Source organism: Chelonia mydas, chromosome 3, assembly GCF_015237465.2.
Source record: "Chelonia mydas isolate rCheMyd1 chromosome 3, rCheMyd1.pri.v2, whole genome shotgun sequence".
NCBI classification, from domain to species: Eukaryota; Metazoa; Chordata; order Testudines; family Cheloniidae; genus Chelonia; species Chelonia mydas.
Genome location: NC_057851.1, coordinates 200380709 through 200396187, shown reverse-complemented (window position 1 = coordinate 200396187; position 15479 = coordinate 200380709). Strand labels below are relative to the sequence as shown.

General features: G+C 52.4%; 1 protein-coding gene across 7 annotated transcripts in view; it reads left to right on the top strand.

The window, feature by feature from the left end:
- TTBK1 (tau tubulin kinase 1) overlaps nt 1-15479 on the top strand; it is a 154203-nt gene that overhangs the window by 129051 nt on the left and 9673 nt on the right. The window lies entirely within an intron of this gene.

The following is a 15479-nucleotide window of genomic DNA, read 5'->3' as shown; positions in this document are numbered from 1 at the left end:
AATAATGATAAGGACCAGGCTGTCATACTGAGCGGTCGGGATCACTTGGTAAGCTGAGTGAAGTCAAACAAACATGCACTTTAGTACAGCCAAAAGCAAGGCCAGGCATCAAGGTGCAAAGAGTGTAGGTCACACCGATAGGATGGGGATGCGTATCCTGGAAAGCAGGGACTTGACAAGGATTTGGGAGTTGTGGCAGTTAATCAAGTGAATGTGAGCTCCAGTGGGAAGCTGGGGCAGAAAGAGTGCAATGCGATTCTGGGGCGTATAAGCAGAGGGATGCTGAGCAGGAGCCAGGAGGCGGTGTTACCTTTGCGTACGGTACCAGGGAGACCATTACTGTATACTGTGTCCAGTTCTGGTGTCTATACTGTTAAAATGGTGTTGGAAAATTGGAAGAGGGTCAGAAAAGAGTTATAAGCATTATTTGAGGTCTGGAAAACCTGCCTTGTATGAGACTGAAGGCACTCAGTTGATTTAGCTCATCAAAGACAAGGTTAAGAGGCGACAGATCACAGTCTCGGAGTACCTCCCTGGAGAGATCCTGGAGGGCTTGTTAATTCAGCAGATGGGCAGAAGGAGATCCAATGGCTGGACATTGAAGTCAGCAAAGTTCAAACTGGAAATAAGATTCACCTTGTTAATGTTTTTAATTTGTCAGCTGTAGATAACCATTGGACCGGCTTACCAAGGGATGCCGGGAAAGTGCCAGCATTTACACTGGGATTGGATTGGGGCACAAAAAGGCCTACGAAAGTGAGGGGAAGCAACCAGAACAAGCCATATCTGAGTGGTGCAGCACCCAGTCCATCAGGTCCCAGCGTCACCCACTCCAATTTGGTCCAGCCACCCCTCAGTCACACCAGCAGGGGAAAGGCCTCTGCTGTTATGCCCCCCACACTAGGTCAGGGGCTATGGAGGGGCTGCCCCCCATTCAGCCCCTTCTGAGTTCAGGTTCTCAAAAATGAGTGAGCATAGCCCACCTGTTTAAAGCGTTGTGAGGAGGGGAGTGGTCCTTTGCCCACCCCACCCGATCGCCGGCACCTATGGATTGGATGTCTTTGTAAGGGACAGGCTGTAGCTCCACTACAAGCTATTGGCTGGCTGCAGGCGTGGGTGAGGGTCTCTGGCCTGTGCTGTACAGGAGGTCAGACGGGTGGTCAGAATGGTCCCTTCTGGTCCTGAAAACGTAGAGACTGACCAGGCAGGTGCTAACTGGGGGGCTCTTGCTGTTACAGGGACATGAGGTGCGGTTTTGGGTTTGTTTGGTCAGATTATTATTTACTCACAGACTCAACAAAGCACAGGGAGCAGCACTGGGGGGTCCCCAGTTGTAGGGGGGGGGCAGAGATGGTGGCGGCCAAGAATTTTCAAGTAGCAACTTTTTCCTTACAGGATTCTAAAAAAACCTTACCAGCCGTGTGAGCGGGCAGGCCCCTAACGCCTCCCAGGTTCATGCGTTGCAGCAGTTCTCAGACCGAGGGCTGGGACCCCAAAGTGGGTCAGGACCCATTTTAATAGGGTCACCACGGCTGGCTTAGACTTGCGGGAGCCTGGGGCTCAAGCCCGAGTCCCACTGCCTGGGGCCAAAGCTGAAACCCAAAGGCTTCAGCCCTGGGCAGCGAGGCTCAGATTGCAGGCCCCCTGGCCCAGGGCTGAAGTCCCTGGGCTTGGGTTTTGGACCCCTGCCTGGGGAGGAGGGGCTCAGGCGGGCTCAGGCTTAGGTCCCCCTCCTGGGGTTTTGTTGTAATTTTTGTTGTCAGAAGGGGGTCGTGGTGCATTGAAGTTTGAGAAGCCTGGTGTATTGTAATCACAGATGCAAATGTTTAAATGAGCAATTGACAAATATTAAACTTCAAACCTCAGAAAAAAGTGAGTTGCAGCCAGGGTGTGTGTAAGGAGTTTGTTGTCTGAGTCAGATTTTCCCAGGTGCCTGCTACCTCTCAGAATTAACTTGCCGGCTGCAGCCAGTGGAAGAAAACATGCTCTTCGTGAAGTCAGACTCTGGTGCCTTCTATCCCTGTGCGTTAGCCAGGGGTGCTTGTTTCCTGAATGAGCAGCGTTCTGTTGTTGTTGGCCTGTGCCCCATTCTGCACAGCACGTGTTCCCTGTCGGTATTTACCACTCTTATTCTAAATAAGCCCCACTAACCTTGCGAGGACACAGTGGGGTAGGATCCAGTGCAGATCAAATTGTACATATCTGCAGAAACCCGTCTATCTTATAACCTGGTTTCCATGTATGGGCTGGGCCCCCTCAGTTCCTTCTTTTCTATGCCCAACACCCATAGTCTTCCATCCCTTCGTCCCATAGCAAAGAGCTGATGAGACCTTGACTTTTAATCCCGCTCTGTGAAAATGGTGCTATAAATGCTTGAGTGAAGCTAATTTAGGACGCTCTAGGCAAAGGCCTCCAATCTTCCTCCTCCATTGTCTGGATCACACCATCCTTGGTGAGTCATTAGCCCTTGTTTGAGTTGGTGCATTAGTCTCCTTCAAAGACCTTATAGAGCGCAGGGGAAGGCTCTGAGCGCTGTCACGGGAAGCTCTCTCCCAGCCCTTGCCTGCTGCAGTTAGACCCACATGGACTCTGCTGCTCGGGAAGTTAATCTTTGGTGGCCTGCATCCGAAGCAGGTAAACAAAAGCCAGCAGCCAAAGAGGCTTGGCAAGGAAGAGAATATCAGCCCTTCTTCTGCAAATGTGGCCCGTTTGGGGTGCTTCCCACCACCTTCTGCCCAGGCTGCGTGGTGTATAAGCAGGGGGCTGTGCTGCTGCCCTGCTGCTTTCATCCCTTGCCCAAGTCCCTTTTAGCGGCATGGCTGCTAGGGTGCAGGAGAGGAGCCCGTGGTGGTAGTGCAGTGAATGGCGCCCGCCCCACACACACACGAGTGTCTCTCACTCTGTCACCCTTCTCTGCCCACGGGGTAGGACCAAACGACAAGGTGTTGCCCGAGGCTGCTGCCAGGGGTGTTCTGAAAGGGGCAGGCCTCGTCAGTTTTCCTGTGTGGGGCAGGGGAGTGCCGGGCCCCCTGGATATGGTGAGTTCCAGACACAGCTGCAGCCTTCCTCCCAGCATCCCCTTAAAGCTGTCTCTCCTGGCAGGGGGGCACCAGGCCAGAGGCATCTGCCTAGCCTAGCCCTGCTGCCAGCCTAGCTAAGGCACCACCAGTGCATTGCCTTGCCCGTGACCAGAGGGATGGGCAAGGCATTTTCCTGCCAAGCTGACACTAGTCCAAAGATTCAGACAGATCCCTCTGGCTATAGCTATGGATCCAGGCATAGACTAGAGAGTTATTTGCCTTCTGGTTTGTGAACTTGGTGTCCAGGGTGGGAGTGAGTAATTCAGAGTCAAAATTCAATCCGAAATGCACATGCAAAAATGCGGCTTCCACGCTGGCTACAGGGCAGGGCTCCCTGCGCTCCATCCCTCTCCCTTATCACTGGCCTGTCTCCCTCCCTAGCCCGCTCAGTCACCTCCCCAGATGACATTCCCTCCTTGGTGCTCCCTGGTTTCCTGTCCTCACCCCACAGATTCACCTGGCCCTGCACAATTCTTATCTGCAATCCCCACATCCCCCTGCATCCCCCTAGTCTGCCCCTGTCTCCCACAGCCTTCCCCCCTACCCCCATATTCCCCTATACCCCCTCAGCCTGTCTCCTGACCCCACATTCCCCTGCACACCTCAGAGTCTGGGTTCGGGGGTGGGGGGTCTAGGAGACTGGCTTTATGCTTTGCAAACTTGCTCCCTTCCCTTGCTGAAGTGGAGAAGCTCTGTTTAAATGGCATTTTCGCAGCTGGCACCTCGCTGGGGAGGAATGTCTCTTAACACTGGCGGGGTGGGGGGAGAAGCACAGCTCCTCCGAGCCACTTCACTGCTTTGCTGACACCGCCCACGACGCTGCAGCTGCAGGGTGATGGGGTTCCTGCCGCTGAGCTGATTCAAAGGCCTGTTAATAATCCTCATTTCAAAGGGTTGTGACTGAGAGCTGCGATACGGGGAAACAAAACTAAAGCTCCAGGCGGTGTTTGCTCTGTGCCTCAAACTAACCAAACCACTTCATCCAAAAGGGCGCTGCCCGACTCCGTTCCCCTGCGCTGCCATGTGCTGGTGGCCTTGAGGATTTGACCTGTCCATTGTCTTTGGTTGCACAGAGCAGTTGTCTGGCAGGACTTGGCAGTGGCAGTCACCCGCTCTGAGAGCCGGGGGCCTTTGTTTCAGAGCTGAGGCTTTCTAGTTAGACTAGGGGCAAGAAGTGACCCTCAGCACTTTAGCCTTTTCTCCATTGCACGGGTTTCCTCAGGGAATCGGGGTGCAGGGACTGGGGCACTGCACTTTTCAGACAGTTTGTAACAGAGCAAAGCCATTTAGAGACGGGGAACTGGAGAGCTCTTCCTGTCTGATTGACAGGTAGTTCTCAGAGCTCCAGAGAAAAATTGGAAGTCTTTCCACTGTCTGAGCTTTAAAAAGGCCATTTCAGAGTTTATTCAGTAATAGTAGAGTGTTTTACCTTTCGGTGGCACATCCCATCCCAAATGATCCCAAAGCACTTTACAAAGTGTATAGATATGTGATAGGAATCACTTCTCCTCCCATTTAAATGCCCGCATCCCAGGAGATCCTGACCGAAGAAAGAATTTGACACTGCAGGGAGAATTTCAGGAGGCAGAGTGTAATTACCCATGTTGGAAGAAACTAGGCTGGGACTCGGGGGCTAATAATTGGACTATCCCAAAAAGCATTCCTGGGTTTCACTGGTCGCAAGTGGTCAGGATCGCCGGTGTGTGTCTCATACAGAAATGTACTACCCTGAATCCAGAGCCATGATCTTGGGGAAAGGAATGAGTGAAAGAAGAAATCATTTATGTTTAAATTCTTTGATGTTGAACAGCTGAATAATAAACAGGCTACCCGCCAGCATCTCTGAAACTAGCACTGAAATCAATGCCCGGTCTTTTCCCTCCTGCATCGTCATTTTCTGACATGCTTCCTCCGCATGCTATTAGCACTTAGCTCACTTTGACCTGCGTGTTCTGCATTTAAGTGCTCGCTGGTGGCACAAGAGTGCTCTAGCAAGGCTAGGGGAGGGTTTCTATTGCTCATGCACATGGCCTGGGGAGGAGATCCGTCACGTAAAGTCATTCGGCCCAGTGAAACTGGCATCTCTTCAGTGGGGTAGAGGGAATCTCTCCGCTCCCCGGCCACATGAGCTGTACTGTGTTAGGACTGTATTGTTAACCATAACGCTTTCTCTGCTAGATAATAGGAGGTGTAGTGGAGAGCCTTGACCTGCCCCAATCAGATCTTTACCTTGAGCCGAGGCACTTTCTAAGTAGCTTGCACTGCACAGTTGGAAGCCCTCTTATCCTAGTGCGTTCAAGGTGGAAATCTCTTTGGTGATCAATGATGTGGAGATAATTGCTGGCCAAACTCTAGCACTGCTCAGGGCTAAGGGACAGAGCTGCCTGCCAGGGTATGTCTAGGCGGCAAGAAATACCCTGCAGCTGCAAGCCTCGGCGCCTGAGTCAGCTGACCCGGGTTCGTGCAGTGGGGCTGAAAATGGCCGTGTAGTTGTTCCCGCTCGGGCTGGAGCCCAGGCTCGGGGCCCAGGCAGGAATGTCTGCTCTGCTATGTTTAGCCCTGTAGCAGGAGCCCCAGGAGCCCCTGTCAGTTGCCCTGATGGGTTCTGAGACGCGCTGCAGCGGGAGTGGGTTTTTGTGGTGTAGACGTGCCTTGAGAGGCTTGCTGATAAAAGCGGGATTGTGTTTTCTGCCGGACAAGGTCTGAAGCCCTGAAAATCCCTAAACGCCTCTTTCTGCTTCTAGTAAACAAACAACCCCAAATACTTCTCAACTTGAAAACATGGGGTGCCTTTCTTCCTAGCTTGGCTGCCCTCCATCTGCCCTCCCTCCACGCACGGATAGGCGGGTACGTCCGGGTCACTGGAGAGGCTGGCCAATATAAGCCAAATATGCTCACCCCCCCCCCCTTCTCACCCTTGCCCCCGTGGTGATGGTGGGTTTTTTTTGCTGGAGCTTCCATTGCTGATTGTATGGCAGTACTGCCCGTGTCTCTGAGCCCTGCGTGGAGTGCGATGGGCCAGGTCTATCACAGCGGCGTAACACGGGCTTTCTGCTCTGGCAGTGCCAGTGGCCTGTGTACATCAATGCAAGTACCCCAAGGGCTATTGCAAAGGAAGAACCTCAGTGAAACAAAGGGCCATACCCTTGTCATGTCTGGTTTTGAGTGGATTATCTGGCCCTATGTGTGTATGCAGATTAGAGCAAAGGGCCTGGAGCCTAGTCAATCCCTTGTTTAGTACGGTGTCTCATAGCACGTTTATGTCTCCAGTGACAGAATGCTGTGAAGGGGAGGGGGTGCTGTCACTTGGGACCAGTTGGGGTTGAGTCCATGAGAACGTTTTTTGTGTACTGTTCAATTATTATATACAAAGAGTAAAGGCTGATCGGTGTGCCAGTTCCTTCCCTTGCTGCATTCTCGTACCATGTGCTCTTTGTCTGGGTCACTGTAACGTAGAGATCTGCATTGGCAGTTCCACACGACAGCACAAAGATTCATTTATAGGAAATGTTTCTAACTCTCACTTGATGTATTGAAATTCCTTCTTTGTACCACAAAAACCATTGTGGGAAATGATCTTGCAATGAATGTACATTTTTTAACAAGCTGCTAAACCACATAAGGTGGGGGTGAAACTAACCTCCACGCTACAGTCACCTGCATGTATCTGAACATTCAGAGAGAAACTCGCTGTGTGTTGGGAGGCTTTATTTTTTTAGTATGCAAGGCATTTCATGTTGGCTCCTGTCACCCAGCGAACCTGGCTTATATCTTCCTTACAAGCACTCCTAGAGCTTCCTCATCATCAGCTTCATCACAAGCGCAGGCGGGTGATAGGCCGACATGAAACACGCTAATTGCAAAATCTGTTCCATGCTCCCAGGTGAATAAAGGGGCTGCTCATGGGATACCTGCCCCTTCAGCTTGGTCCTTCCTGAGAAAACCACGGCAGGCTCCTGTCCAGCCCTGCTAATTTACATGGGCTGTTACTGCTTGGGGAAGGGATTGGCCTTGCAGGCTTTTTCCTTCTTCCTCTTTCTTGCTGCTATCAAGTTGCTTTTGCAGTTGGGGACTAGAACACGTTTTGCATTGTTTTCCTTCCACTTTGCTCAGTGGATAGTGAAAACAGTCCTTCCGCATTGGTGCGTGTTCTCAAGCAGAGAGCCGGAGGCAGACTCTCCCAGGGATGGGTAATCGCGGGAGAAGTAGGGAGTTCTGTGGCAGGGGGATTAGCTTCACAGGTCTAGCACGTCTTGCCAAGATGTTGAGGAAGGGGTGTGAAGCAAAGAGCGCACACAGTGAGAAGCAGGGCACGCAGCTAGCATAGCGATGGGTGTGGCATATGCACCTCTGAAGATCAATAGAAGGACAGGGTAGCTTCCGGTGGTAAGACACTGGGAAAGGAGATCATCTCCATGAGACTGGTGCTGCCAAATCTTGGAATAGCAGGCTTCTGCAGACTAGCGTCATAGTTCTACGGGATTGTATTCAGTGAGGGCACCTGCTCCGTGTTATCCCCTGGGGCAGCTGGCTTGGAAGGAATCAGGCACTCAGATTTTGGCTTTCCCCCTCACTGTAGTAAATTCTGCCAGTCCCCAGTGAGCTCAGTCGCTGCTGGCAGAGCATAATGTCACTTCCAGGATATGCTGAGGCCCCGACAGGATCCAGTTGGAAGCTGTTACAGGGAAGACTGGACTAAAACTCTTGCTGTCTATTTGCTATCTGCATTTCTCAGGATTAAGGCCTCTTCCCGTTCCCAGTGCAGTGCTCTGAGTCGCGTTGGGAACTTGCTTTCTGTTCTTGGACCTTCCAGCTCCCATGAAAAGACGCAGGGACCAGCATATCCTTCCTTTGCATTATCTCCCACAGCCAGTGGCTCACTGCTGTGCTTCTGTCACTGCGAAGCCAGCTTGAGTCCAAATCATACATTCGCTGCAAGACGGCTAAGGTGCAGGGGTGTGTGTCTGTAGCTGTCGCTTCTGTTTCAAGCAGACAGAGTTCAATGATGCTGATGTACTTACGGCGTGCAATTAGCCTGGACACAGGTGTGCAGAGTGTGGATGAGCTTCCTGGTTTGCTGTGGAAAGTTCATCTTGGGGGTCTTGTGTTTGCACAAGGAGCTGGTTCTTGAGAAAGTCCCCTTTATGCAACCCTCCAGGCTAGTGTCATCTCGGAAGCACATTAGACAGACTCACGTGGGTCTGACAGCAGGTCTCATCTGTTGTTGCATTCAGAGAAGTTCTGGAAGCCCATTTCAGTGGGGGAACTGTCTGCTGTAGCTTAAAAGGTAATGAGGAATTGGTTTGGAAGGACCAAGTTGTCTGAAGGGGTCCAAAGCTTGTTTTTCCCTGAGCCTTTTTATTCTTCCTGTGTCTAATCCCTTTAAAGCCTAAGGTAAACCCCTCGGCCTTTTTGTACTGCAATAACACTGTATTATATGCTTGCACTATTCTGGGCAGACCAAGCATGCAAGAAATAATTTAAAGCTTTTTTTCAGAAGAAAAGCACTGTATTATTGTGTATATAGAGATCCTGAGAGAGAATTTGAATTCTAACTCTTGTATAAAAGCATGCACTGAATACCTGTATGTAGAACACGCTGTAAATGCTGCCGAGTACTGTAAGATCCTACACTTGAAACCACAACAAATGAGCAACTTCATCTAAAAAACAAAACAGAAGCTGTGCAATGGATTCTGTGCCTTTTTTAAATCCATGTATGTTAATCCAGACAATCGGAAAAAGCTTGTATACTACCAAAACCTTATTAAAGAATCAAAGGCACAACCCTGGTGATGGTGTTTTCTTTCACCCCTTCTCCTTTAAATCTGTTGGAAGATCCTTCTGTGATGTGTCATGCTGACCCTTAGCAACAAGTGGAAGAGCTCAGTTGTTAGACAGACAGGGCTTACCCCTTTTCCAGAGCTGCTCTGTGAACCGCAGGCAAGCTGGGCTGGACTGCCACCCAGCTGAATTCACTCTGTTTTCCCAGTAGACCCAAATGATCAGACCTCTTTGGTTCCCAGGGATGCAGTGCTGACAGCTGTTTGTGTTGCTGGTGCCGCAGCGTTGTCAGCGCAGCTGTTCTCGGAGCTCCGGCGTTAGCTGAATGAGCAGAGAACGCAGCCAGCTGATTCAGCAGACCTCGAGTTACTCTCAGGGAAGCCCACAGGCTCAGTTCAGTGGCCAAGGTGCTCGGCCAGGTTCATTGTTGCCAAAGCACCGTGCTGGTGCCCCGTAGGAGCTACAGATACACTAACATGTATGCCTGTGAGAAGGTACCAGTTCTGTCCCCTAGATCAGTACAAAGATACCCCTCATTCCGCTCTCCTTTTATGCATCGATACAAACAAGTTAACGTAGTACATTCCATACGCTTTTCGTTGTCAGCCTGTACCTTGTATCTGCAAGTTCAAACCAAACATTCTCATCCATTATCCTGCCACCCCCTGCTTCTCTTACGAGGGGTCAGTGCATCCCTGTACCATCTCTTGGGAGTTTATGTAATTACTCTGGGTGTTCTTGGTCCATCCTCGCAGGTCAGGAATGTGCTTATTTGGTTAGATAATACCTAGTGTGTTACTGTTCTGCCAAGGCCAGGCCTGCTTTGGTTCACCCGTCAGCTGTGCCTGGGGCTCCAGCAAGGCCTAGGCCAGCTTTAGGTTCATGTTTAACTAGTGAGCTAGGGCTGTGAGCATCTCCCCACTCCAGGAGCTCGCTGAGATGTCAGAGTTTTGCGATCAATTCTCAGCAGGCCCGAAGGGATCAGGGTTGTTGACTTTCAGCTGATAACCTTAGGCAGTCTTGCCATGACGTGAAGAGTTTGGAGAAGACAAGACAAGAAAGAATCTGCTCCCAGTACTGTGGGGAAGGTGTGCTTACCTACCAGACCAGAGGCTGATTTCTAATACCACTCTTCCCCTGATGGCTGCAAATACCTCCTCTACTTCATAACCTGTATTGTGAGCCAAGGTGTCCCTGCTGCCTTGGCGAGGGAAAGGTCGCTCACCAATATGACATGTGAGAATTTGCACCAAGTCACCGCAGGCAGAGCTGGGCGTAGAGCCAAGGTCTCTACTCTGACAGTGCATCCCATGGCTCCGGGTTTACCGCTCAGGGTACCTTCCCCTCATGCATGGTAGGGAAGATATCTCTCACACATAATGAATATTTTACCAGCGGGGCAGGAGTCTGTGACTAACCTGCACAAAGCATGTGTTCCAGGCTGGAAGTGTGACGCTTGGCAGGTCTGTTGGACACTGTGTTGTATCTCCCCTCTATGGGCTGGTCTACATAGAGGATAAGAGCGTTCTTTTCCTCTGGCTAGCGGCTCCTATCCTATAGCTGAAGTGAATGCAGTCTGTCCCATAAAGCTGCAGGCTGTGGGTTCATAACCGGGGGGGGGGGGGGGGAAGGTTGATACAAAGCTCCATTGTGTTTTCATGGGTTAAACAAGTTCCTAACTTGGCATGTTTCTCTGAAGGACTGTGTGTCAATGTGTACGAGACTTGGCTGGTCTATTAGAGAACCCAGTTCTGTCCCAGCTCTGTATAAAGTGACCTCTTGTAAGCTCTGTTACCTGTGAAAGGGGTGAATGCTAAACTGTCCCCAAGGTGATAAGGCAGTGATAAGCCGTGGGGGACAGATCTGGGTCTGGAACGTGTGGTCTCTGGGCTTGCAGTGCAATGTGGGAGTCGATCCCTCTGATTTTGCCTCCCCGGGATTGCTCAAAGGCTGGAAGTTTTTGGACCATTGTGAGATTGCCTGCAGCAGGGGCTCTGTCACTCGTGGTGACTTGGTTGTGTGCAGTGTGTGTCTGGACAGTGCGGGGGAGGGGTTTATGCGGATCTATGGCTTTACACTGTATTTCCTAGGTTTGTCTGGCTTTGAGTCTCTTAGCAGCCTGATCTGTCCCTCACAAAGTGTTTCCTAAAGATTGAATTCCCTGTGGTTTCCAACGGTTTAAATCAAAGAGATTGAAAGGAGGGTATGGCCTGCGGCCCCAGGGAGACTCAGCCAGGCTTCTGGCATGGAGCATCTCCCCCACGCCGGGGAATCCTCCCCGCACAGAATCTCCCAGCACGGGGCACTTTCTGGAGCTGAGCAGAGGCAGGAGGAGGCATAACAAAGACAGCCCTGCACCCTGGTAATTCTTTATTGCTGTACTGCCCAGAGGGACTCTGGCAGCAGGGTGCGCAAGCCAGGGCAGCCTTCAGGCTGCTCTAATCTATGTCTGGGGCTGATCCATCCTCCTTCGGCCCCAGCAGCGAGAAGGTGCAAAGCCTCCCCTCCCAGTCCCAATCCTGAGCCCTCTCTTCCCCTCAGCATACTGTAGAAAATCCAGACCCTTTCAGTTCCATCACCCTTCTTTGCCGAGGAGACCGGGGCTCCCCGGTTCAGGTGCCCCCGGGCTGCATTATGTTTCACAGAGCAGCGGGGATGCTGTGCCGTGCTTGGGCTCTGAGGAGTCTGCCTTTTGCCCAAAGGGGGTTCTGATGAAAGGTGAGACTCCCCAGCCTGAAAATCTGGAAGAAGGGATTTTTGGAAGCACTGTAACTCAACAGCTACTGTTGGAATCAAAGGTGTCTTTGAAAATTCAAACAAGCTCAGATTTCTCGTTCCAAGTACTTTTTCTCAAAACAATAGAACTCAAAGATTGCAATGGTCCCCTGGAAACAGAGTTAAAAAATTGCAGTGGTCCCGTTGAAAGGAATCTTTGGTGCAATCTCTGGCCTGGTCTGCACTAAAGGGTGAGCTTGACATAGCTACATTGATGAGGAGTGTGAAAACCCGTCTCTGGCAACAAATCCTGCCAGTGTAGACACAGCTGTGTGGATGGAAGAATGCTTCCCTCAACGTAGCTACGGTCACTTGGGGAGGGGCTGCAGACTGTGTCTATCTTACAGGGCTATGCCAGCAGAGCTACGCTGGTATAGTCATGGTAGTGTAGACATACCCTGAACGACGGAGCTGCCATCAGCACCTCCTGCACGGAGCAGTCTCCCTTCCTAGAACTCAAAGGGCTTTGCAAAGGCGGGTCAGTATCATTAGCCCTGCTTTTCAGATGGGCAGAGTGAGGAGAAATGAACCACCCAGGGCGCCAGAGGCTGCTGCAGGTTTGGAAGCCAGGTCTTGGTCCTGTGCCGTGTCACGGCTTGCCGTCACAGCCAAGCTCACTCACGCAGTTACTAACGCCCCTTTCAGCTGAGTTACATGGTGCGTTCAGCCCAGGCCGTGGAGCTGGAACACTCTGAATAGTGGGGATGCTGAAAGCCAGCTCCCTTCCCCTGTCCACCCCCGGCCAGAGCTGGGGCCAGGAGCAGGGCCGTGTCTCCGCGAGGCAGTGGAGACCCAGACAGGGGTAAGGGGGCCAAGGCTGGGGCCTCAGCTGGGAGCGGGTGTGGGGCTGGCAGCCGGGACCCCAGGCGGTGGGCCGGCAGCCAGGACCATGGGGGTGGGGGGCAGTGGATCCCCACATAAAACCTGGCGGTGCTGCAGCACCCCCCTGCACCCCTAGTTCCCTGGTTCCTATGAGCCCAGGCTGGCTGGAGGGGGTGGGTGGGTTAGAACTTGAGTGCTGCTTTCATGCAGTCTGGAACCCCCCTGCTTTGCAGTGAGGATGCAGGCTAACTCACTCTAATGCCTGTAATCTTCCGGTGCCTTCCCACCATCCCCCGTGTGCCCAGGCAGACAGAGGAGTTTTCCAACAATTCAGTGGGAGAGAAATGCGGAGGAGCTCAGCTGTCTGCAGCGCTAAGAGCCATGGGATTGCTCCAAAAGTCCTAGCACCACACCCAGGGGAGCACAGCACCAGTGCAGACACGGTAACTCAGGTGGGGCTTTGCAGTGTGGGTGCTCTGCCCTGGACTAGGCTAACCTGGCTGCTCAGAGCTGGGGGCCAAACACCCAAGTTAACCCTGCAGTGAAGAGACACCCTCAGACCACGATTCCTTTGGGATGTCTTTCTTTTAACAAGTCCAGGGAGTGTGAGTAACACAGGTAAGGAGATGGGTGTGCTAAAAGGACGTCTCACCACACTCTCACTGCAACCAATTCTCTTTGGGCCAGGTTTGCTGGCAGCTGATGCTGAGCACCGTTTCTTTTGGCCCAGTTCTCTCGCTGTCAGATATTTGTACTTCTTGGGGTTCTCTGCAGCAGGCATTTGAAAGGGGAAGCCAGGAAAGCACACAGGCCGCCCAGAATGGTGAGGAACACAACATAACCGTGAGCTGGACGTAGAAGGTTTCATAACCCACCCTAGCAGTCAGTTCTTGCAGGGGAAGCCATCTCTCGACTGCAGTCAGGGTGGGAAGTCAGGGAAGGGGCATGAGCCGAATGTGCAGGGTAAGAGGAAGGCCCCAGTCTGGAGAGGACACCACCCATACTGCGTGGTGTGACTGTCGGCCACGTGTGCAGCCAGACCCGCAAGGAAGCAGAGGTTAAACGAAAGGGCTGAGGCATGTCTCGGCAACAGCAAGGCCGAAACTTAGAAGAGAGGGAAGGAATTGTTGTTTTTCGTGCTACCGTCGCACCTTGAGATCCAAATCTGGGTCGCTACCCCACTGGGCTAGGGGCCGTCCACGCGGCCCCGAGGGCTGCTTGGCCAATCCCAGAGAGGGCTGTAATGAACAGCAGGAAGGAGCTGATGGGGAGCGTGGATCAGTGGGAACGTGTGCTGATCCAGGCTGGAGCATGCGCGGCTAGATGGGGCGGAGTTGTTTTTAAGTACAAAGGTGATGAGATATTAGGTACTAGCAGAGAATGAGAGAAATACCAGAGGTCTCTAGAATCGGGACCTGCGGCGGAGGAGAGAGGCTAATGCTGCCCAGCAAAAGAGTGAGCTAGAGCATTAATATCCAGCCCCATCCCTGGCCCCACTGCAGCAGGGCAGTGTGCGCAGGCCCCAGGGGAGGTAGAGTGCTGGGGCATTGCAATAATCCCTCCGGCCCATATAGGAGCAGCTCCAGAGAGGTGCACCCAGCTCTCTTCGACAGAAGGCTGGTGGCCACGATGCAGGCCTTTGAGGGCAGAGGTTTAAAGAGGAACTGGGGGATCGTCCAGCCAACAAAAGGGAAGTGGATGATCGTCCGCCACTACAACCACCCACCCCCAGATCAGAGGAAATGGAACGGGGCTGGAGCAGGTGGACGTCCACAGAAATGTTTCTGGGAACAGTGTCTCGTCTCTTTGTGGGGAACCCAACGCCCTGGGCAGGCTGCCAGGGCTCCTGCCCTGAGGGCCTGATGCACAGCCCTGCAAAGTCACTGGAAAGACCCCTGGTGAATGCTGTTTGCACTGCAGGCCCTGTGCTCGGGAGAGCCCGCTTCAGCAAGCGAATGGAACACAGCCCTGGGCCGCAGAGCCGGCCTGGACACACATCTGCGAGGCGGTCCTCGGGCAGAAGAGCTGTCTGGGTGCATCGCCCTGTGCAGTGCGTTCAGTTCAGCAGCCGAGGCTGAGCTGACTAAGCGGTGATGGGACAGGGAGAGGGAGACGGGTCCGCATGCAAAGGTGTCCGCTAGAGTCGCTCTACAATTGGACCGGCCTGCAGAGCCTGGGGCCTGGGAAATAACGCAGGAGAAGTGAAACAGAGAGTCCAGAGGGCACAGAAAAGCGGGTAGGCCAAGCCAGCCGCAGGGGAGGTAGATGGGGAAAAAAGGAGGAGGCCAAGTCAAAAAAAAAAAAAAAAGATACCAAAGCTTTTCCTGGGTAACAAAAATGGATAGTTGAGAGGCAAACACTCCGGACGCACTGGAGAAGGAGCTCCCCATGGCTGTGCTGGGAGTGGCTTCCCTGCAGTCTGGAACCAACGTGGAGTCTGCTTCAGATGTCTCAGGTGCACAAAAGGGCGAAGGGTGTTTCCATTCAAGGCACGTTTAGCTATTCTGTGCAGAGCCGCTGCCTGTTTGCCGGTTGGGAAAGAATTTGAGATTGTATTGTTCACGTCAATAGCTATCTGGACACTTGTCCCCGTGAAACAACCAGGAGAGATCCTTGACTCTAGCTTGATGAATGCAACTGGGTATTGCAGGCTCTTTCCAATGATTTAAACCGGGGTGTGTCAAAACAAATCAAAGCAAAGCCCTCAGGGAGTGTTAACGGTAAAACCTAACAAAGACACTCCACGGGTCAGCCTTCACTAATTGCTGGTCATTTTAGCGAGGGACTGGGGAAGGGAGGAGGTGGAGCCCATGGTGGCCGGAACTGGGAGTCACTGATGGGAAGGGGTCGCAGATAAGACAGCCAGGGAAGGGGGAGAGGAGGATGGGGATGGAAAAGCCAAAGGCCATGACAGCAGGGCCCTAACTGAGCAGTGCCGAGTATGACAATAAGGTGCTGAACACAAATAATAGCTAAGTTTACTCCAGAGAGGCCATATTCTCTCTTTGCTCTTTGTGC